The 25,415-nt window shown below is 39.1% G+C and overlaps 1 pseudogene; it reads right to left on the bottom strand.

Annotated features, from left to right (window-relative positions):
• LOC121442740 overlaps positions 1-24,929 on the bottom strand; it is a 52,057-nt pseudogene extending 27,128 nt beyond the window's left edge.
• Between the last annotated feature and the right edge of the window lie 486 nt (positions 24,930-25,415).

Raw genomic sequence — 25,415 nt, 5'->3', positions numbered from 1 at the left:
GGTTTCACAAAAAGTATTTTAATACAAGTTTATGATGTTCTTTGCCCTTATTTACCTCTACCTTCCCATTTCTTTCCCCTCCCACTCCTGCTCTTCTCTATTTTTTGAGATACTCCTTCTTCTTCTTACACCTCCTTCTGCCCCTCTGCCTCTTCAAGTTCTTGAGACAAAAATCACATTTCCTAGGCAGGCCTCAAACTCCAGCAAAAAAATGACCTTTAACTTCTAATCCTCCTGCTTCCACCTCCAGGATGCTGGCAATATATATATATATATATATATATATATATATATATATATATATATATGGCAATATATATATATCACCATGTCTGGTTTTATGTGGTACTCGAGATCACATCCAGGGCTTTATGCATACTAGGCAAGTACTCTAATAATTCAACAATATTCTCAATTCCTAGACAGTTTAATTTCTACTTCCATGTCACATCTGTGTTTGTAACTTAATGACAATGCTTTGCATTTAAGAAGAGTGCATACTAGGGAGAGATGGCACAAAGTTTAAGAGCACTGGTGATCTGGATTCAGTTCTCAGCCCCCATACAGTAGCTAACAAGTGCCTGTTAAGTCCAGTCCCGGGACTTATGATGCCCTCTACTGGGTTGGCAGGAACTATACACACGCAGTGCACAGGCTTCAGGTAGACCCTTTGTACATATAAAAAGAAACAAAATTTCAAAAGAAGGAAAGCACATATTACCATGATGCTCCTGGTATATAAATGTTGCTGGTGGTGGTCGCAGCGGTGGTGGTGGTAGTGCTAGAGGTGGTGGCATCTGCTGCGGAGCAGCTTCTTGGAAGTAAGGTATTGGGAATTCCCCGTGAATTGGGGGATACATAAGCTGAGAGACCTGAGGGAATGTCAGTGGTGGCGGTGCTATGAAGGGTGAGAGCTGCTGCACAGGAGCAGTCAGGGGCATGTGGTAGTCAAGTGTCTGAGGCACAACGATGATTTTTTGAATTCCGTTTTCATCCACCACCTAAAACACAAGACAGAATCATATTAAGTTCCATAGAAATCATTACATTTCAGACTTATACCATATCCTGTTAATTTGGCTAGCTATAACATCAAGGATCAATAATCTAGAAGGCAAGATCACTTTTTTCCACATGTATCTTGCCTTCTTTTGAGACAGGAGCTCATTATGAAGTTTCTGGAACTCACTGCATAGACCAGGTTGACTTTAAACATGGAAATCCACCTCCCACTGCCTCCTGAGTATTAAGATTAAAGGTGTGCACCAACATACTTGGATGTAAGTCTCTTTCTGTTTAAAGGAAGTAATTTCTGGCACACTTCAAAACCTTAAAGTGTACCACATAATTTAAAAGTACCGTTCCTAATCCTCACTTTCTCAATGCTTTACAACTGGAAACTATTGTGAATTTCTTAAGAACACTTCTAAAATTTGTTTTTTTCTTTTTCTTATATCACAGTAGCATTATACCTATTTTGTACTTTCCATTTTTAGTGTGGGACAATGGTCTTGTACCCTGTAAAGATTTGTCACTTGTATTGGTTTAATAAAATGCTGATTGGTCAGTAGCTAGGTAGGAAGTATCAATGAGGTGACCACAATCGTAGAAGTCTGGGAAGAGGAAAGGCTCAGTTTTCAGTCATCACCTAGATGCAGAGGAAGCAAGATGAGAATGCCTTGCTGATAAAAGGTACCAAGCCACATGGCTAACACAGACAAGAATTATAGGTTAATGTAAGATGTTAAGAGTTAGCTAACAATAAGTCAAAGATATTGGCCAAGCAGTGTTGTAATTGATATAGATTCTATGTGATTATTTTGGGTATGAGTGGCTAGAAAATGATCAAGCAGTCTCCACAAACACATTTTTATTTAGTAAGATAACTTTGAAGGCTTTTCTGTGTAGGTTTATAATTATATCCCCTGCTTTGAGACATAGTCTCACTATGTAGTTCCTTCTGTGTTGGACTTCACTATGTATTCTAGGCTGGTTTATAACTCATGGAGATTTGCCTGTGTCTGCCTCCTGAGTGCTAGGATTAAAGGTGTGCATCACCAGACCCACTAATATTTGCCTACTTTTTGTTTATTTTTTTTAAATGTTTCATTATGTACATATGTAATACAGTCACCCATTTTTATGCATCACATTTATTTTCAAACCTCTTTTTGATTATAAACAGCAGTGTAAGCAATATTTTATATGTGATTAATAAATCATTTCAACTTTGTAAAAATATATCCAAGTGATATATTAAAGGATTTACTTACTAAGAAAAATACAAAATATACTGAGTAAAATGGGAGTATGGGGATCATGGGAAAGGGTAGAAGGGGATGGAAGAGGAGCAAATAAAAGTGTAGATATTTAAAACAGTTTAAAAACCAAAAATCCAGCACAAAAATATTTTACTTATTAAATAATTTAAAGTGAAATTGCTGAGTGCAGGTACAGGTATACTCATGTTTTCTTACAAGTAATTTTGTTTAGAATTTATGTACATTACACTGACTTGTTTGGTGTGTTCTTCATCTATACCACTAATATAAACAACTAAATAAGCTATGAAGACAAAGAAGAAGAAAAACAAGATATTTTTCAAGTCTACATTTTCAAGGCCATTGGATATTTTGTTAATCTCAGTATGAGTGTTATCTGTCTGCTCAATTTAGGTGCACAGTAAATATTTGAGGAATTTCATATAAGTGTTTTTTAGGCCTTTAAGAATGAAACACTACTGAGTTGAAAATTCTATGAGATTTTAAGGACTAAAGATTATATGTTTTCAGAAGCCATTACTGTGAGAATTATAAGGGTACTTAAGGTCAATTAAGAAACTCTACAAATCAAGGGAATATTATTAAATATTCCTTGATATAAATTCAGTAAACAATGAGGTGTTGCTTATGAGGTAATCTAAAGGAGGCTTGGTTAAAGCCAATCACTTGAAATAATTACAGTTAAAGATTTATATAAAAGAAAAATTGAAAGAAATGACAGCAGTAAAGTAAATAAATACATATTTCTGTAAATCTGTTATCACACACTGGCATAGTAAAAGTATTAGATTGTAATAAAGAGCTAGATGCCAAAGAAAAAACACATTAGCATACCTGAGATATGTAACCAGGAGGAAGGTATATTGGTGGCAAATTACCGGTTGGTGCTATCAGAGGTACGTCTGCTGGTCCTGTGAGAATTATTAATGAATTTTAAACAAAGTCCATTACAGAACCCAGTTAACTTTGCATAGTGAAAATCAGCACTGAGCTTCAACAATAGCCACTTTGAAAGGATATTGTTGCATATTCACAAAACCCATTGCCAAAGTATTGAAGAATCACTGGAAATTAATTTCAACCAATGGAATTTCATTAAAGAACATCATGAGGACTAGTAAATTATGTCTTCTAAAAATGTTGGCAAGCTCACTATGAATGAAAATGAGCTATCAGATTTCTGCTAGTGTTCTCTCACTTAGCACGGTTGTATTGCCTAAAGTTTTTCTCTGCATCATAAAATAATTTCTTGCAGTAATATTACCTAATAAAATGAAAAGAATTTTTATTTTAGGGTTTACTTCCAATTATATTAAAGTGAATATACAGACATATATGTGTAACAAGTGTCATTGAGAAAGCGGCCTGTAAGAGAGTTAGGAGGGTATATAGGATAGTTTGGAGGGAGGGAAGGATAGGGGGAATGACGTAGTTATAGTATAATCTCAAAAGGAAAGAAATAATTACAAAAGTGAACTAGGGGCCTAGAGGGATGGCTTAGTGGGAAACAAAACTCACTGATTTTCCAGAGGATCTAGGCTTCATTCCCAGCTCCCACATGATGACTCACAATCATTGGTTAGCTCCAGTTCCAGGGCATCTGATGCTATGCTCACTACTGACACCCATGACCACTGCACTTACATGTTGCACAGACATCCATGCAGGTAAAACACTCATACACATAAAATGAAAATAAAGAAATCTCAAAAACTAAAAAAGTGTACAGTTTTTAGGAAATGACCTAGTATAAATAGTAGCTTAGAACTATACATGCAATGCTGCACTTCTATACCACAAATTTGAATATCTCAAACACCTTTGCATAGTAGCTAAAAGTTATATTACAGATACTTATATGTCATCATTCTTTGAGTTATTTACAATTATTTTTTTGAGACAGGGTGTCTCTATGTAACAGCCATCATTTATTTTTTCTGACCCTTGTAGGCAATGTCTTATAGGTAAGTGACATCTTTTTCTAATTTTTTTTATTTTTCCCCATGAGTTCACCAAAATTCCTTTATTTTATGAAATAAAAGACAACAGTGTTTTGGCTATTACTGCAATTGCTTAAAGCAAATTGGTGGCTTCTTAATTACATTTTAAAAATTTATTTATTTATTTTTCTTATATTTTTGTTGATTATTTAGAAATTTCACATCAGGCACCCTGATTACACTTACTTCCCAGTCCTCTCAGGTTTCCCCCTCTCCTGGTACCATCCCTTCCCCCAAAAGGAAGGACAAAAAGGCTCAATTTGTGTCACTCATGGGACAAAACAAAATAAGAAGACAAATATATTTTTTCCAGAAACATAATCTCTTAGTGTTTTAAGATTCCTGGTTTATCTTCAAAATTCAACACTAAAAATATGCTATTTGATAAACATATGAGACCTAACTAAAAGTTATCCAGAACAAACAAAGGACCAAAGGGACCTTTTCCATTAAATCATTGTTAGAACAATAATTCCCACTTATTCAATTTATTATTTTAAAAATTTCTTAAATATTAAAATATTTCCTTAATTGTTATTTCATTCATATTCTCTATTAAGAAGTAAATCTGGATCAGGTGAAAATCTCAGTGTTTGTCGAATGGAATGTTTTGTTTCACATCCTTGGTAAGCTAAGTATAGTGCTACAAAGTGCATGGTCTTGGGCAAGTTGGTCACTCACAAAGGAGATCTCAGACAAGATATGAAGACCCTCTGAACTATATGCAAAGAAATTTAATGATTATTAATAATATTTTAAAAGGGATGCTGGTGTAGACAATATTCTTAAAAGCTATGCATGTAACTGCTCCCATTACAGGAAGCCTCACCACACCTGATGCCCCATCACACATCCACTCCTGCTGCAGCATGTACTCTGTGCTGTTACTGTCATTGCTGATGTGGATATTTCAGAGGAAGAAGGTGGGAAATCATTAATATATGGAGAATAATTGACTAGGCAGTTACAAATCTAATCCAATTCTTGATTCTCAAGCTTCTTATTGGTAAGTGACATATTAACAGGCACAATTTTCCAGTGTCTTCAGAACATCCTGGGCTCTCCTCACCACCATAGGTTTCCAAATTTTCTCCAAATACTTTCACCATCCCCTTTAAGGTATCTTTTGTCTAACCTCTCTTAATTGGGTCTTAGGAGTGAAATCTGCCCCAGGAAATGGCCTGGTACCAATGTAAATTGGACAACATCTTTCTGTGATGAAAGGCCATCTGACTTGGTAAATTTTCAGGGACCTTGATCACTTAGGATGAGAACCAGAAAGAGGCAGGAAGCTCTCAATGTACAATCTTTCTGCCTCCTCAGTGCCTTTCCTGTGTCAGTCCTTTTCCCCTACCCAATTTCTCTTGAAAGAGTCTACCCCCTTCATTCTCCCTTGGAGATTCCACCTTTAGAGCTTCTGCTGATTCTTCCTCCCAAACCATCTCCCATCCGGTAGCTCTACCAGTTGCTCTTGAGCCCAGTGCCTTGCTCTCTGAGGGTTGGCACAAGGTAATAAAGTGGAGAATGCTTCTGTTGTCTAACTCCTCTACACTGCCCTCCTAGCCACAAGAGCATTCTTTCTGTCACCAGCATGAAAGCCCAAGCCGAGATTCCACATTTCATACCCCTATTCATTTTTTCCTTCTATAACGTAAGTCCTATGAACTCATTTCTCATCTTACCCCACTGTCAATTTCCTCTATTAGGAGGGGGCTTGCTTCATAAACTTGCATCAGTACTATGTATTTCTTGACTATCAAATTATCTTCAATTTATCCTTCTGTGTTAGACGGCACCTGAGGGTGACTCCCTCACATCCCTCAATCCTGTTTTTGTCTCTAAAATCAGCCCTATTATATAGGACACAGGCCACCTGACATTTGAGCAACACCATCACCTGGAGCTCATTTCTCTCAGACTTCCTTCTTGATTTATCTCAATTCTGAAGCATCCGTTTTCCTCTGCCAGGAGGGAGGGACTTAAACCCATCACTTCTTACCTCCTTATGAATATCCTAATGCCCACAAACTCCCCCAACTGCAACATGGCCATCATCACTGTTTCAAATATAATGTTGCTATCACCTTGTTCAAGACATTTTGACAGTACCTATCTACTCACATATTCTCCAAATTTCTATCTTTTCTTTTCCTTCTTATTTTGTTTTTGTTTTTATAGACAGGGTTTCTCTGTGAAACAGTCCTGTCTGTCCTGGAACTCACTCTGTAGAGCAGCCTGGCCTTGAACTCACAGAGATCTAACTGTCTCTTCCTCCAGAGTGCTGAAATGAAAGGGGTATGCCACCACCACCCAGCCCTTCCAGTATTTTCTCACAGAACCCCACCAGGCATTAATTCCTTTTTCATTCTTGGACTCAAAGTTGCCTTCTTCACCATTATCCTCTAGCCAAATCTTGGAACTTTTTTCCTTTCACTTGGACCATCCCCAAGTCTAACTTCTCTCAGAGACTTACCTGTTCTGCACAGTTATTCTGCAATGGCTCCTAGCACTTGGGAAAAGTTCTTCAAGGGCACTCAGTCCCACTTCTTTCTTCTCTCCTCTCTCGTGTCCACACTCTCTCTTTGTACTCCCAAATACTCCTGTCTTCTCACAACATTCTAGTGCATCACATAGTAGACTTGTTTTGGACTCGATACCAGTTCCTAAGACTGTCCTTCTTGTAGTCTGAAGTCTCAGAGACTACTTCCTGCTGCAGGTCTCCAGCATTGTGCGTCTGTCCCAAATATTTTATGTTGCAACCAAAGATTGTAGTAATAGGAGCGGCGGGGCTGAGTCCCCAATACCCCAGCCGCCTGCTAGCTTATGCTCGAAATAACAACACACAAACTGTATTCATTTAAACACTGCTTGGCCCATTTTTATCTAGCCTCTTCTAAGCTAACTCTCACACCTGGACTAGCCTATTTCTAATATTCTATGTAGCACAGCTAGGTGCGCTTACCGGGAAGATTCTAGCCTACGTCCATCCTGGGTCGGAGCTTCATTGTGTGTGTCTGCCCAGGAGCCAGGAGCATGGCATCTCTCTCAGAGGCGTCTGCTCCCGAGAGGAGAGCTGTGGAGTCTGAGCTCACTTCCTCTTCCTCCCAGCGTTCTGTTCTGTTTACTCCTCCCACCTATTTTCTAACCAATGAGGGCCAAGCAGTTTCTTTTTATTTAACCAATGACCTTTCTCCATCAAAAGATGATCTCATGGTCACCTGGTTTCCACTCCAGACACACTCAGAGGTTTCATCACCCTGAAACAGGCCTTCAGGAACTTCTGCCCTTGTGCTCACCACCCCTCCTGACCTTTTTTTTTACTATTACCTCTATAGTGATCATAACCAGGTCTTAGTTCTTCATGCCCAACCAGTATTTCTCTAAACAAATTGAAATATATATCAAAGTGACCCCTTATGCCACAATGTTCTAGATACTGTCATCCTGCTCATCCCTAGAGTCTTCAAAGTTACTTTTCCCTCAACATCTTTTTTTTCTCTTCTCTCCCGTGTGCAACATGAGTAGCCATCTTTCACACTCCTGCACTTCCTCCTTTTGCTCCCAGTCTTGTTACACCACGCTTTTCTAACCTGTAGTTTCTCTCCAGCCCTGCCCTCCACTCAACCTTAGCTACTCTTCTCTCAAATACAGATAACTTCTTTCTTGTGGCCGAATACTTCACAATTACTCTAGGACAATGGAGGGCACATTAAGGTTTTTCACTACCTCCCATTCTTAGACCTTTGGATTGGTTCATTGAGGGTATTTTTCTCAGGGAAAACTCTTATTCTGCTAGCTTTGGTAACAACTTGAGATTGTTATCTTAACTTGTCCCATGGGTCCCATGATGTCTTTACTGCTTCCCCCAGCTGGTGGCAGAGGCAGGTCTTCTCCTTTGTCAGACAAATTTTTAGTAAGGAGAGTTCTTTGCACTCACTTGGGTCCTAAACCAAGCTAGATATACCACAGTTAGCCTTTACACTCACTCTAATCATACTTATGACATCATTCATTCAAGAGCTCAAACTTGGAGAGTGTAGTGTTTCCTTACTTTAAAGGACACCTTGTTATTACCAGGAAAGGTATCCCGTGTCCTTGAAGCAGCCCCATTGTCAAATGTTCCACTTTGGGGGCAAAGACTGCCTAATTCTGGGCCTACTGGCTGGCCAAGGGCTAGGATGTGCCCTACTGTCTTTCCCCTTTGACTCCTCTTCTCTCCTTTTCAAACTTATCATAGCATTGAAACAGCTCAGTTCCTCTAAAGCCAACCTCTGAGAAGCCTACTAGCATCTTAACAACCTCGTACTTCCTTCTCAACTGGAAAATCTTTTCTTCCTCCAAGAAAGTCACTGATACCTTCCAGGCCACTTTTTCCTCTGAAATGCCCTTAGTAAACATGTTCATTTCACCCTCTTATTAAAGAATACTTACAGGATCTCTGTAAACAGTATAACAACTGTCAAAGGGCCTCTCCATGAGCTTCTATCTGCCTCTACTTTTCCCATCTCATATGGAATAACTTATACCTCCTTGATGTAGGTGGGTCTTCTATTTTGTATTTATTTCATTGGTTAAATAAAGAAACTGCCTTGGCCCTTTAATAGGACAGAAAATTAGGTAGGCAGGAGTAAACAGAACAGAATGCTGGGAAGTAGGGAAGTGAGTCAGACGAGATAAAGCCCCAGCCCAACATGGAGGTAGGTTAGAATCTTTCCGGTAAGTCACCACTTCGTGGCATCTTCAAAGCAATCTAGCTTGCTTCTCCAACTATGTTAAGAACTGGATTTATTTCCAGCCCCTAGAATTTCTCAAACTTTCTGAGGATCCTTATAACCCTCTCATTCTCAGCCCTTCTGAGTTAATATACAGGCACTCTCTTTTTCCCAAACCCATCAAAAGACCTTCCTTCTTTATTGAGTAACTCTTTATTTTAATTTCTTAAGACACTCACTTAGTCCTTTACTTATTTGCATACTCCCAGTCGTATCTCTATGCCCACTACACTACTCCTTGCTCATTTTTTTTTAAATCTTGTTTTAATTCTTATTTCAGCGAGCCCTCTAAAGTCCATATGTGAGATTTCACACAGGCTCATTCTAACCACCCCTACCTCATCAAAACTGCAAGATTGTTTCCATTGGTACCAGTTCTCCTCCATAAGGAAAGTCCCCTCTGACCCTGGGGACCTGAATACAGTAGTTACTAAATAATCTTTCACCAGCACAGGACCTATCTTGATCTGCCTCATCTGTATCCTTGAGGATATGGATTAAAACATCCTCCCCAGTCTACCACCTAACCATGCCCTTTCTCACATCCCTCCCTCTCAGAAAGGATACTGGGTCCTCACTAAACTAGACTGTCTCACTAGCGATTTCCTGAAATCCTTTAATGATGCCATCCACTCATCTCAGACATGATTCTGCATCATAACCTAAACCAGACTGTCTCATTCCAGGGTGCCTTAGTTCCCAGTCCCATTCACTCACATCCAAAGCATACCCCCAGGAAATCCAAGAGGCTTTATAAACACTATAGAGTTACAAACTTGTACTCTCCCAAACTTTTATCCCCCCAAAACTTTTACTTGTTGAATACCTGTTGATGGAGGAAGGTCATTGGCTAATAAAGGCACTGCCCTGGCCCATTTTATTGGTTAGAGGATAGGTGGGAGGAGTAAACAGAACAAAATGCTGGGAGGAAGAGGAAGTGAGCTCAGAGACTTGACAGCTCCTCCTCACGGGAGCAGACGCCTCAGAGAGACGCCATGCCCCAGCTCCCAGGCAGACGCACACTATGAAGCTCCGACCCAGGATGGACATAGGCTAGAATCTCCCTGGTAAGCGCACCTTGGGGTGCTACATACAGATGATTAGAAATGGGCTAAATTAATATGTGAGAATTAGCCTAGAAGAAAATGGGCCAGGGCAGTGCCTTTATTAGCCAATGACCTTCCTCCATCAACCTGTGATGAACTATCTTTAAGAATTTCATCAATCTACATGTCTAGGGGCTAAAGCCTTTATTTTCCAATTGAGGCTCTGTTTATTAGGCATAGCAACATCTTGGGGACAATTTCTAAAGCTTGTCTTTCTTGTTGTCAGTGAAATCCTGAATGTGCCTGACTTTTCATACACTATCCAGCATAGAAGAACTATGCTGCGTGGAGACTGGCAAATATGCTTCACTTGCATGGCCCCATGCAAGAGATTCAAATATCACTAGTTAGTTTTGTCTTTTCCCAGATGGCTAGAAACATTTCCCATTAAAACAGACAGGGCCTCAGTGGTAGCCACTGTCCTCATAGAGCACATTATCATTTGCTTTGCGTTCCCCCAGTCTCTATAATCTGATAAGGCCCAGTTTTCATTTCCAGAATGACTAAGAGTGGGTGGAGAGGTGGGTAGTATCTGGGAGAAGTTGGGGGAGGAGAAAATGTGATCAGAACATATTGTATGAAGAAAATTTCCTCTTAAAGTCTAATAAATTGCCTTTGACATTCCAGTTGTGTCTGTTCTTAAATTATTTCATTAATGAGACTAATGACACCAAGTGAGGGTCTCCATTTCCTTACTATTATATGATGGCTCTGCTGAGACTCCTCAAGAATTCTGGTAACACTTCTTTCCCACTTTTCATTTTTTTTACTAAGTAGAACCCCTTCCTGTACCCCTAGATGGTGCCACTATCTCAGCCTCTTCAAAGTGCTCCCTCAGAGGCAGACCTGGTGTGTCTAAAGGCTCATTACCTATTTCAGTATACCACTGGGGCAAGTGATCAGGGCTGTCATTCACTACCAAGGTAAGTATATCTCGAGCCTGTCCTAATCTTTTTGGTATTATCTCCTCATATTGGCTTATAAGAAATAAGAAAAACAGTCAGTTTTCAAAACTGCCTTGAGACAGTATTGAATAAAATACAAAAAATAATAAGAAGAAACTAGACCCCTGCTAGTGTCTGTTAGTCTAGGCATTTGTGCCTTCTAACCTGCACTTTGCCAAGCTACCCCATACCCCAAAACTAGAAGTTTAAAATAAAAAAATTTACTGTAAAACAAAGGATAACCAGACTACAGCCCACAGTTCTAGAAGAAAGAGGTAACAAGGAGAATCCTAAGAGGGATGTATGGATCACACTGGGAAGGGGAATAGATGAGATCTGGGTAAATTGGAGTTGCAGGTAGGTGGTAGAAGGCAGGAGATAGTGGATGAGAAGATGAGGGAATGGTATGGTCGAGCTGGGAGAGCAATGGAGGGGAAAGCAATGAAAGATATTTTGATAGAGAGAGTCATTATGGGGTTAGAGAGAAACCTAGTGCTGGGGAAAATCCCAGGAATCCACAAATCCACAAGAAGGTGGCTGAATTGATGTTCCTTTGTAATCAGACTGGTGACTACCCTAACTGTCATCTTAGAACCTTCATTCAATAATTGATGGAAACAGATGCAGAGATCCACAGTCAAGCACCAGGCCAAGCTCCAGGAGTCTAGTCGAAGAGAGCAAGGAGAGATTATATTAGCGGGGAGAGGAGTCAAGATCAAGATGAGGAAAACTACAGCGAACTGAACCAAGCTCAGAGAAACTCACGAACTCTAGACAGACAGCTGTGGAGCCTGCATAGGATCGAACTAGGCCCTCTGTATGTGGAAGGCAGTTGTGTAGTTGGGTCTGTTTGAGGGTCCCCTGGTACTAGGATCAGAATCTATCCTTGGTTCACGAATTGACTCTTTGGAGCTTATTCCCTATTGTGGGATGCCCTGCTCACCCTTGATGCAGGGGGTGGGGCTTGGTCCTGCCTTAACTGAATGTACCAGGCTTTGTAGACTCCCCATGGGAGGCCTTACCCTTTAGGAGTGAAAGGGGGTGGGTCAGGGGGGAGGGGGAGGGAGTGGGAGGAGAGATGGGAGGGGGAATTGTGGCTGGTATGTAACATGAATAAAAAATTTAAAAACAAATAGATGAAAGTACAAAAAAGAAAGAAAAATTCTAACTATCAAGCCATAAACATAACAAGGCCATGTACCTGATAAGTTTTAAAATAAGCAAGATGTAAAAGGTCAAGAAGAACCTGCACATGGTTTTGTTGAGAGAAAGATGCAGAGGCAAATGTAACACTTAGACGATGTGTTAAGTTTGCACCTTCCTCATTACTCAACCAAAGAAGGAAGGAAGGAAGAGGCTTGCATTATGGCTATAAAGACTGTTTTCTGTGCTTAATAAGCAAACCTGGCTCTCTAGACTGATGCTCATATTTACACGGTCATGAAATAAACCAACTTTCAAACTGCAGAGTCTCTAGTACTCTTATTATAAAGTGATGACTATTTCTCACATTAACCTAGGGGATTGAGTCTGTCTTAAAGACCATCCCACATTTTAAGACATTTTAAAAAGTTGTTTGGACCAGATTTTATCAAGTGTTACTCATGTTTCCAAAAGTAACCAAGCTGTAAGGCTTATTTCACATGGCTTCATCTGTCCGAAGTAAATATTTTTCCACCTGTAGAAGTCCAAAAGGCCTGCTTGCACGAACCTCTTAGAGATCTCTGATCCTATGTGTTAAAGACCCGTAATATCCTCTAGATCCCAATGAGAAGCTAGATCTTTTCCTCTTGCTTTTCTGGGTTCTATGATATAATTTTACAAGCTCTTTCCTCATATTCCCTTGGTATTTTTTCTACAAGACCCAACTCATACTACACTTCTTTCTTCAGAGAAATTTCAAAGTATGTATGTATGTATTTTATATGTGTGAATGATATGTGTATGTGTGAGTGCAGGCATGTCTGAATGGATGTGTGAGAATAATTTCAGAAGTCAGTTCTCTCCTTGTTTGTGGGCTCCGGGAACTAAACTCAGTTCTCAGGTTTGCATGGCAAGAACATTTTCCTGCAGAGCCATCTTGTGGTCCTCGGAGATATATATTTTTTTAAACTATTCTTGGATTGAAGTTATCACTTACCTTGACTCATGTCCTCCCATCTTTACTTCTTTCTTTCATGTCTCAACTTCCTCCTTTTAAAATGCTCTAATCACGTACTTTTCTATTTAATCATCACCATGTGCCTTAATTCCTCAGCAGCCTTCATCTCACGTAGAACTAATATCTCTTATTGCCTATGGCTAATTCATCTCATACCTATACCAATTCCTTCATTGCCCAAGTTAATCCTTTCATCCAGCTCCTCCAGGTACCCTGTCTTGAAATATCTTGACCTATAAGGGCTTTTCAGCCAATACCTTTCTTAGTGGGAAAGGTAATTACGGCAGGCAAAGGTACCAATAGAAGACTACTCACAATGGCTTCTTAGGCTTAACATACTTGACCAAATTAGCCTATGGAACTAGACCAAATCTCAACATCCCCCAAGGGCCTTCAGGACCAGTTTAATTTTCCAAAGGCCTCATCTTTAGCATTGCTTACATTAGTCCAAGGAATACCTGCCTGACCCTGAGAGAGAAATGTCATGTATATGTTAATCAAATAGGGATAGTGCAAGGTAAGACTACACGAGCAGGGGAGATTAGATAACTTCTGAGGGATTGATCCTATGGAAGGACACAGGACTGGCTTTCTTCTCTTGGGCTAATTCAATGACATAACTCCCCCCCCCCCCCCAGACTTTTCTTAACCTTCTGGTATGATTGGTATTTTCCATATTAAAGGTCATTACATTCCAGTGGCAGCCTTGCAGGGCCATTACCATTTTCATTGACATTAGTGCCTGTCTTCTTCGGTCAACAAATTTGCAATCTCCAGTTAGGCCTTCAACCTTCTAAGATAGTCATTTTCCCCTTTCCCTCCAACATGCTTCTTAAACTGTCTATGTATTGCCTATGGTCTTAAAATACTATGTCATGATAGCCTGCCTGCAGCAAGCAGGGTGGGCCCTTTGTTTGCGAGCTAACCAAGCAGCACGGAGTTTCAATCTGGGCACCGAGTGAAACATCATTGTGGTGAGTGAGTGCTGCGGCAGCCGGGAACATACCTCAGCCTGCCTACACTTCCTGGCCATCCTACAGGGGCTATACTGCCCGATACCTCCTCTCTCTTCCTATCCCATCCAGCTTACATCCAGATCCCCCCACCCCCTATCTCCCTCCCTCCCTCCCTTCTTTGGCGGCATAGCGCCTCCCTGCTCAGCCTCCTCGGGTACTGGGACTGAACCCGAATCGGGAGGGCAAAGGGGAGGGTGGTAGTTCCTTTGTCTCCATAGCCTGCCTGCAGCAAGCAGGGTGGGCCCTTTGTTTGCGAGCTAACCAAGCAGCAAGGAGACCCGATCTGGACACCAGGAGAAACATCACTGGGGAGTGACATCACTGGGAAGGTACATCAGTGGGCAAGAAGACCTGATCCTGTAAAAGAAGATCCATAGGGGAGTATTGGGAGGAAGAGATGGGCAGACGCCAATGCAAGAATTCACCCAACAATTTGAAAAACAACACGAAACCACCAGAACCCAGCGACCTCACAACAGGAGGACATGAACACCTTAATCAAGAAGAAGTAGAAAGAACTGACTTCATGAAAGTGATTGACACCATTAAACAGCATATAAAAAATGCCCTTATAGAAATGGATGAGAAGTATAACAGAAAGTTCGAGGAATTGAGTAAATCAGGGAATGATACCCTAGGAAACCAAGGAAAAACAATCAAGCAGATAATGGAAACAGTTCATGACCTGAAAACTGAAATGGAGGCAAAGAAGAAAACACAAACAGAGGGCCAGCTGGATATGGAAAATCTAGGTAAACGAATAGAGACTACAGAAACAAGCATAACCAGCAGAATACAAGAGATAGAAGAAAGAATCTCAGATTCTGAGGATAACATAGAGAAAATAAACGCACTGATCAAAGAAAACAGCAAGTCCAACAAACTCTCATCACAAAACATTCAGCAAATATGGGACACAATAAAAAGACCAAACCTAAGAATAATTGGAGTAGAAGAAGGAGAAGAAGTGCAGCTCAATGGTCCAGAAAATATATTTAATAACATTATAGAAGAAAACTTTCCCAACCTGAAGAAAGATGTACCTATGAAGGTTCAAGAAGCATACAGAACACCAAATAGGCTGGATCAAAAAAAAATCCCCTCGCCATATAATAATCAAAACACAAAATATACAGAATAAAGAAAGAATATTCAGAGCTGCAAAGGAAAAAGGCCAAGTTACTTATAAAGGTAAACATATCAGACTTACACCTGACTTCTCTATGGAAACCATGAAAGCCAGAAGTTCCTGGATAGATGTACTCCAAAAACTAAGAGACCATGGATGCAAACCCAGACTACTATATCCAGCCAAGCTTTCGTTCACTGTAAATGGAGAAAATAAAATTTTCCAGGATAAAAACAAATTTAAAGAATACATAGCCACAAATCCAGCCTTACAGAAAGTAATAGAAGGAAAATCACAAACCAAGGAGTACAACAATGACCACAATAACTCAGACATCTAGAGACCCTTCACCAGCGCAACTCAAAGAAGGGAAACACACAAACCCTACTACTAAAAAAGTGACAGGAGTTAACAACCACTGGTTATTAATATCACTTAATGTCAATGGGCTCAACTCACCTATAAAAAGACACAGGCTAAGAGATTGGATAAGAAAAGAGGATCCAACATTCTGCTGTCTACAAGAAACACACCTCAACCACAAAGACAGGCACCTACTCAGAGTAAAGGGCTGGGAAAAGGCTTATCAATCAAATGGTCCTAAGAAACAAGCAGGTGTGGCCATACTAATTTCTAACAAAGTTGACTTCAAACTTAAATCAATCAGAAGTGATGGAGAGGGACATTTTATACTCCTAACAGGAACAATTCATCAGGAAGAAGTCTCAATCCTGAATATCAATGCCCCTAATATAAAAGCACCCTCGTATGTAAAAGAAACATTACTAAAACTCAAGGCAGCCATCAAACCGCACACACTAATAGTAGGAGACTTCAACACTCCTCTCTCACCAATGGACAGGTCAATCAGACAGAAGCCTAACAGAGAAATTAGAGAATTATTGGAGGTAATGAAGCAAACGGACTTAACAGACATCTATAGATTATACCACCCAAAGAAAAAAGAATATACCTTCGTCTCTGCAGGTCATGGAACTGTCTCGAAAATTGACCACATACTCGGTAACAAAGCTAACTTACACAGTTACAAAAAAATATTCATAACCTCCTGTGTCTTATCAGATCACCATGGATTAAAGTTAGAATTCAACAACAATGCTACCCCCAGAAAGTCTACAAACTCATGGAAACTGAACAGTCAACTACTGAATCATACCTGGATTAAGGAAGAAATAAAGAAAGAAATTAAGTCTTCCTTGAATTCAATGAAAATAAAGAAACAACATACTCGAACTTATGGGACACTATGAAAGCAGTGCTAAGAGGAAAGTTCATAGCACTAAGTGCCCACTTAAAGAAAACAGAGAAAGCACATATTGGAGACTTAACTGCCCACCTGAAAGCTCTAGAAAAAAAAGAAGCAGCCTCACCTAGGAGGAGTAGAAGACTGGAAATAATCAAACTGAGGGCTGAAATCAACAAATTAGAAACACAGAAAACAATCCAAAGAATCAATGAAACAAAAAGCTGGTTCCTGGAGAAAATCAACAAGATTGATAAACCCCTATCCAAACTAATCAAACGACAGAGAGAGAAAACGCAAATAAATAAGATCAGAAATGAAAAGGGGGACATAACCACAGACACAGAGGAAATTCAGAGAGTCATTAGATCTTACTACAAAAGCCTGTAGGCCACAAAACTGGAAAATGTAAAAGAAATGGACACTTTTTAAGATAAATACCATTTACCAAAATTAAACCAGGACCAGGTGAACAATCTAAACAGACCTGTCAGTCACGAAGAATTAGAAGCTGTTATCAAAAACCTCCCTACAAAAAAAGCCCAGGACCAGATGGTTTCAATGCGGAATTCTACCAGAACTTCCAAGAAGAGCTAATACCTATACTCCTTAATGTATTCCACAATATAGAATCAGAAGGGTCATTACCGAATTCCTTTTATGAAGCCACAGTTACTCTGATACCAAAACCACACAAAGATTCAACCAGGAAAGAGAATTACAGGCCAATCTCACTCATGAATATCAACGCAAAAATCCTCAACAAAATACTAACAAACCGTATCCAAGAACACATCCAAAAAATTATCCATTATGATCAAGTAGGCTTCATTCCTGAGATGCAGGGCTGGTTCAACATACGAAAATCTATCAATGTAATCCAGCATATAAATAAACTGACAGAAAAAAACCATATGATCATTCCATTAGATGCTGAAAAAGCATTTGACAAAAATCAACATGCATTTATGTTAAAAGTCTTGGAGAGATTAGGGATACAAGGGCCATACCTAAATATAATAAAAGCTATATACAGCAAGCTGACAGCTAACATCAAATTAAATGGAGAGAAACTCAAAGCCATCCCGCTTAACTCAGGAACACGGCAAGGCTGTCCACTCTCGCCATACCTCTTCAATATAGTGCTTGAAGTTCTAGCAATAGCAATAAGACAACATACTGGGATCAAGGGGATTCGAATTGGAAAGGAAGAAGCTATACTTTCGTTATTTGCAGATGATATGATAGTGTACATAAGCGACCCCCAAAACTCCACCAAAGAACTTTTACAGCTGATAAACAGCTTTAGTAATGTGGCAGGATACAAGATCAACTCCAAAAAAATCAATCGCCCTCTAATACACAAAGGATATGAAAGCAGAGAGGGAAATCAGAGAAGCTTCACCATTCACGATAGCCACAAACAGCATAAAATATCTTGGGGTAAATCTAACCAAGGAAGTGAAAGATCTATTTGACAAGAACTCTAAGGCATTGAAGAAAGAAATTGAAGAGGATACCAAAAAATTAATGGACCTCCCTTGCTCTTGGATTGGGAGGATCAACATAGTAAAAATGGCAATTCTACCAAAGGCAATTTATAGATTCAATGCAATCCCCATCAAGATCCCATCAAAATTCTTCACAGATCTTGAGAGGACAATAATCAACATTATATGGAAAAACAAAAAACCCAGGATAGCCAAAACAATCCTATACAATAAAGGATCTTCTGGAGGCATTACCATCCCTGACTTCAAACTCTATTACAGAGCTACAGTAATGAAAACTGTGGTACTGGCATAAAAACAGAGAAGTCAACCAATGGAATCGTATAGAAGACCCGGATTTTATCCCACAAACCTATGAACACCTCATTTTCGATAAAGGAGCTAAAAGTATACAATGGAAGAAAGAAAGCATCTTCAACAAATGGTGCTGGCACAACTGGATGTCAACCTGTAGAAGAATGAAAATAGACCCATATCTATCACCATGCACAAAACTCAAGTCCAAATGGATTAAAGACCTCAATATCAGCCCGAACACACTGAACCTGATAGAAGAAAAAGTGGGAAATACCCTACAGAAGATGGGCACAGGAGATCGCTTCCTATGTATAACCCCAGAAGCACAGACAGTAAGGGCAACATTGAATAAATGGGACCTACTAAAACTGAGAAGCTTCTGTAAATCAAAGGACACTGTCACTAAGACACGAAGGCAACCTACTGACTGGGAGAAGATCTTCACCAACCCCGCAACAGACAAAGGTCTGATCTCCAAAATATATAGAGAACTCAAGAAACTAGACTGTAAAATGCTAATTAACCCATTTAAAAAATGGGGCACTGAACTCTACAGAGAATTCTCAACAGAAGAACTTCAAATGGCCAAAAGACACTTAAGGTCGTGCTCAACTTCCTTAGCAATCAGGGAAATGCAAATCAAAACAACTTTGAGATATCATCTTACACCTGTCAGAATGGCTAAAGTCAAAAACACCAAGGATAGCCTTTGCTGGAGAGGCTGTGGAGGAAGGGGTACCCTCATCCATTGTTGGTGGGAATGCAATCTTGTGCAACCACTGTGGAAGTGAGTGTTTCGGTTTCTCAGGAAATTCGGAATCAACCTACCCCTGGACCCAGCAAAACCACTCCTGGGAATATACCCAAGAGATGCTCTATCATATGCAAAAAGCATTTGTTCAACTATGTTCATAGCAGTATTATTTGTAATAGCCAGAACCTGGAAACAACCTAGATGCCCTTCAATGGAAGAATGGATGAAGAAAGTATGGAATATATACACATTAGTGTACTACGCTGCAGTAAAAAACAAGGACTTCTCGAATTTTGCATGCAAATGGATGGAAATAGAAAACACTATCCTGAGTGAGGTATCCCAGACCCAAAAGATGAACATGGGATGTACTCACTCATAATTGGTTTCTTGCCATAAATAAGGGTCACGGAGTCTACAATAGGTGAACCTAAAGAAGCTAAGTAAGAAGGTGAACCCAAGGAAAAACATATAGTTATCCTCTTGGCTAAGGGAAGTAGACAAAATTGCCGGGGAGAAAATTGCGATCTTGGGGGTGGGGTGGGATGGGGGTAAGGGGAGATGGGGAGAGAAAAAGCAGAAGGGAAGGAGGGGGGACTTGGGGAAATAGGAGGATTGGGATAAAGGAAGGGTGGATAGGGGAGCACGGAACCACAATTCTTAGTTAAGGGAGCCACTTTAGGGTGGGCAAGAGACTTGACCCTAGAGGGGCTCCCAGGTGCCCAAGCTGAGGTTCCCAGTTAGTTCCTTGGGCAGCTGAGGATAGGGAACCTGAAATGACCCCATCCTATAGCAATACTGACGAATATCTTGCATATCATCATAGAACCTTCATCTGGTGATGGATGGAGATAGAGACAGAGACCCACACTGGAGCACTGGACTGAACTCCCAAGGTCCCAATGAGGAGCAGAAGGAGGGAGAACATGAGCAAAGAAGTCGGGACCACGAGGGGTGCACCCACCCACTGAGACAGTGGAGCTGATGTACTGGGAGCTCACCAAGGCCAGCTGGACTGTGACCGAAAAAGCATGGGATAAAACCGGACTCTCTGAACATGGCGAACAATGAGGGCTGATGAGACGCCAAGTACAATGGCACGAGGTTTTGATCCTACTTAATGTGCTGGCTTTTGGGAGCCTAGCCATTTTGGATGTTCACCTTCCTAGATATGGACGGAGGGGGGAGGACCTAGGACTTACCACAGGGCAGGGAACCCAGACTGCTCTTTGGACTGGAGAGGGAGGGGGAGAGGAGTGGGGGTAGGGGGAGAAGGGTGGGAGGAGGGGGAGGGAAATGGGAAGCTGGGAGGAGGTGGAATCTTGTTTTTTTTCTCCTTTTCTCAATAAAAAAAATCAGAAAAATAATACTATGTCATATCAGCAACATCAAAAATGTCCCTCTTTGCTAACCCTTCTGAGTTCTGAAGAAGCTCCAGAAGGTGATCTTTACCCCTTGTCAATGACTTGACCCTGCTGCTCTATCAGGGAGCAAATTTAGAGATAAAAGAGCTAAAAATAAAAGCAACCCCCCCACATTTTAACTATCAGCTCCTCACTAGTAAGAACCTGACCACAGTGCCTTATATACCACCAGTTGCTCATGTTACAGGGTCTTTCTATTTAGCCCTTGGTGTCCTGGAACTCTCTATGTAGAGGAGGCTAGTCTTGAACTCACAGAGATCCTCCTGCTTCTGCCTCCAGAGTACAGAAATTAAAGGCATATCACTACATCCTGTTTTAAAGTCTACTAATTCTTTTCTTTAAAGACAGGTTTTCTTTGTGTAGCCCTGACTGTCCCTGAACTCACTCTGTAGACCAGGCTGGCATCAAACTCACAGAGATCCACCTGCCTCTGCCTACCAAATGCTGGGACTAAAGGTGTGTGCAACCACCACCAGGCTAAGAAGTCTTATAACTCTTAAGGCTCCATGATGCCTTATTCTAAGTGGTCAACTCCCTCAACAACTGATGCTATACAATTTACTACTTAACAAGGGAATGAGATGCTTTCTTATGTATCCAAATATAGACCCACAAAAATGAGGTAAGACTAAGTAACTTTGCTTCACTGTATAAAAGAATCCTATTCCCTTTCAGGGGTAGATTTTCTCTCTCACAAACTGCCCACTATATGTCTATTTCTGCCAATTTAATCAATCTTTTCTGCATCTATTATGACCTGGTAAGAACATTTGCTCGGCCTCTGGATTTTTACTGTCATTCCCAACAAAGCAGTAGGTCAAAATCACTTTAGAATATAAAATAATTAGCATAAAACAAAAATCCATCTTAATTTAAAATAGTTAATATTACGCCTATGACTATAAATCAATATACTTTATTATTATTGACCATTTGAAATTGAGGTAATTTCTGTTTTCATACATAATAAAATGCTTATGTATAATTAAAATACACTCAAATAAGATTACTATATGCAATACTTTTTATGTGTGGTCTCTCTCCTGGACATTATTGTTACTAGGTACCAAGTGCAATGATGGTATATGCTAGGCATTAAAAAAATATTTGTTGGAAATGTGAAAGAATGAGCTTTCTGAAGGTTCCATCTGTAGAACAGTCTAAAACTGATCAATTAAGTACTCATACATATATGATACATATTTGTAAAAGTATATCTATTTTTGTTACTATAGTCTGTACATATTGGTGGTTAACAAGAGATGTTACCTTTCAACAACATGATTTTTTAAAAATTAGGATATATATATGTGTGTGTGTGTGTGTGTGTGTGTGTGTGTGTGTGTGTCTTTGAAAATTTCCAGGCAGTTAACGGTTCCTATAGGGGAGGGAGTCACAAGGCCCCACATTCTGTGAGAAATTCTTGGCAGTTAATCATGGTTGGAAAAGGCAGAGATATTTTTACAGTGGTGTAGCCATTTCTAAGTTGTCCGCAGCCCCATAGAAAACTCTGTCCATGCTCATGCAAGAAACCCTAATTAAACTCAATTGATGACCAAAACTAAGCAGCTTCATCCATGGAAACAGAGGAGAGAATAGATGGGAAAGGTGCATCAGTTGGAGAGGAGCAAAAGAAGGCAATTGAGGTATGATCACAATACATTATGTACATACATGAAGTAAAAAATGTATATGTTTTCATCTTTTTAAAAGAGGGGAAAGACCAATAAGAGGAATTTATGTTTCATTCTGCTCATGAGTTATACTTAGCCATATAAATTCAATAAACCTGTATTTAACTTTGATAAGAATATATGCCACTATAATTAAGATGTTCTTTAATTTTTCTGACATATTATTGACATAATTCTGTAAAAAGTAGCCTTGTCTTCTGTGGCCTTACATTCTGATGCAAACATTAAAAGTATATGCAGATATTTTCACTGCCTTTTGATATTCTCCAGTCTGACAAATATGCCAAACATCTTAATGGACATAAATAGTTCTCTGTATTAGCCTGTAGTAAATAAACTGCTTCAATGATTTCACTATTACATTTAAGCATTAGCACTTATCACATTGTAAATTGACTAAATTCCCATACTGAAGTCAAAAGTAAAACTATAAATAACAATCGCTATCTACAATGTCTGGAATTCTGCTAATAGAATTCCTCAACTAACTTGCTTTCATGTTTTAAAAATTACTTCCAAAGACTTCTACAAAGATTAGTGTAGTGATATTTTGTTTGTAATCTAACATATAAAGCTTGCCTAACGATCAGAGAAGCAGAACAGCCAGGCTCTAGCTTTAACCTCAACCTCAGATCGAAAGGGCATTCCTTTCTTCACGAATACTCAAGACTGAATGCTTGCTCTATAAAACCTCAGACTGCATCCTCAGACTGCATCCTCAGATTGCATCTGAGCTCCTGTTTCCTCCTGCCTTTTATTTCTTTCTCTGCTCAGTTGGAGACTCCTGTCTACATCTCCCTAGTGCTGGGATTAAAGGCGTGGGATCCCAAAATCTGGTATCACCTTCGTGTGCGCTCTGTTTCTCTTTTACACAGACTGAATCTCGTGTATCCCAGGGTGGTCTTGAACTCACAGAGATCAATCTGCCAAGTACTGGGAACTAAATGTATATGCCACCACTGCCTGGTCTCTATGGCTAACTGTGGCTTAGCTCTGAACTCGAATCTTCAGGTAAACTTTGTTAGATTACAAACAAAGTATCACTACAGATTAGCAAGATTATCTTTCATGCTGTTGATGCTAAACTCCTATGAGGAATATTTTAATAGTATTCTGTCTTGCAAGTGATAAGACATAATAATGAACTGTTAGAGATTTTACAGTAATATTTAGGTTCATTCGATCTGATTATAAGATAAACACACATCTAATTCTACTTTAACAAACCTTGAATGTGCTGAAAGGACCCATCATCAGCTTTTATCGTAAGGACCTCTCCAGGATTAACTTGAACGATTACAATCTAGAAGTAGATAATTATTTAATGACACACTTTTTTAAATCCATGGAAAAAGACATTATTATGTTTTGAATAATATTCAGGCTCCCTAATTATGGGAATTTCAAAATGCTCAAGGAGAAGAATACAATTGGACTAATGGGCACTTAGGAGAAATTCAATACCCCTTAGTAAGAACAGGTTACTCCTCCACCAAAGTAAAGCTTAATAAGGTCATAGAAATCAGGTGCATTGAGGTGGAAAGACATTATTCTCTTCTGCATCTACCCCCAGAACAAAAACTCTACAAACAAACAAAATCCCAGAAAATAATATTTATCTGAAGGTAAAATTCAGACATACTTGAGTCCAGTATTGGGGACAAGAAGGCCAGGTATTATATATCTTGGGTTGATTCATGGTGTGTGAATAATTAGGATATGCTGCCATGGCGTTGGGGTCCAGAATGTAATTCTCCATCTAAAAAATGTAATTTTGATTACAATTACAATTTTTTCAGTTTTAGAAATAAAACTTTTTATTATACACTAATAATAAAAATGAACATAATTTTGACATTTTCATGTATGCATATATCTCACTCATTTCTGTCCATGATGTTATACTAAATAACCATGTTTGCTTTTATTTTAATGCAAGAGACAAAACATCCATCATCTTTTTACATTATATGCTAGGTTAGGCCATCTATTGAATCTACTAAAGGGGCAAATTCTAAATCTGAATTATACTTTTTAATTTCTAGAAACCAGTCTTACTCATAGAAGTTATTGCTACTCAAATAAAATACTTCTAATTATTAGATAACTGAACTCCTAACTGAATGAGTATGAAGGAACATTAGTCTTTAATAGACTCGCAATTTCAAACGATACACCCTATGAAACTATAGGTAGTAGAAACTTTACTATATAGGACTAGGCCTTTTAAGTTGTGGAAAAGAGTATAAAAAGCAGCTAAATTAATTCAAAAGAAAATTTTATGTAGGATAAGTTAGTATTGAATGTCTTAAGTGATTTTCAAAAGACCCACAAGGAAAATAACCAACCCTGAAAAAACAAAAACAAAGCAACAATAAAACCCTTCCCAAGTAAGTGACCATAAAAGTTACAAATAATCTGAATGAAAACCAATGTCAGATTTCATAACATTTAAACCATTTATAGTGCAAATAAAAAGAAGAAAAACTTCTCTTACAGGGTACATGGGATCTCCATTGATAATTGGCACTGCCGGAGGTATTTCAGAAAGAAAAGGTGCAAGTTGATGTTCCATTGAGTCTAAAAGGATTGACTGTCACATTAATTGATACTTCTAAAACAAACAAATAAACAGAAACTTACAGATTAATTAAATGTAGTCATAAATCATGTTTTTAAATGGCAAAACATGACAAGACACTTCTGAGAAAATCCATCAATTTTCCTTTCTAGGAATGTCTGACTTAAGCAGAATTACATAAAAACATCATTTATAGTCATTATTGATCTTCATAAATGACAGAAACAAGTGTGGAGTTGGTGGTTTCGGCTTGATTGTGTATTCTTCGTTCATGTGAAGACAAATAAAGACAGCTAATTAAACAACATAAATAAGGATTTGTTAAATAAGTCATTGTCTATTTGATCTACTTACATCCAGTTCAAACAACTGATTTCCAATTTATGACATTAGTTATAAGTAAGATTATATATTGTAAAAATAGCTGTAAAAACTAATTGGTTCCCATTAATTATGTTAGAAATACAGAAATGTCCAATA

The sequence above is a fragment of the Microtus oregoni genome, unplaced genomic scaffold, assembly GCF_018167655.1.
Source record: "Microtus oregoni isolate MIOR12 unplaced genomic scaffold, Mior012 000094F_ref0000399, whole genome shotgun sequence".
NCBI lineage: Eukaryota > Metazoa > Chordata > Mammalia > Rodentia > Cricetidae > Microtus > Microtus oregoni.
This window is presented reverse-complemented; position numbering and strand designations above follow the sequence as displayed.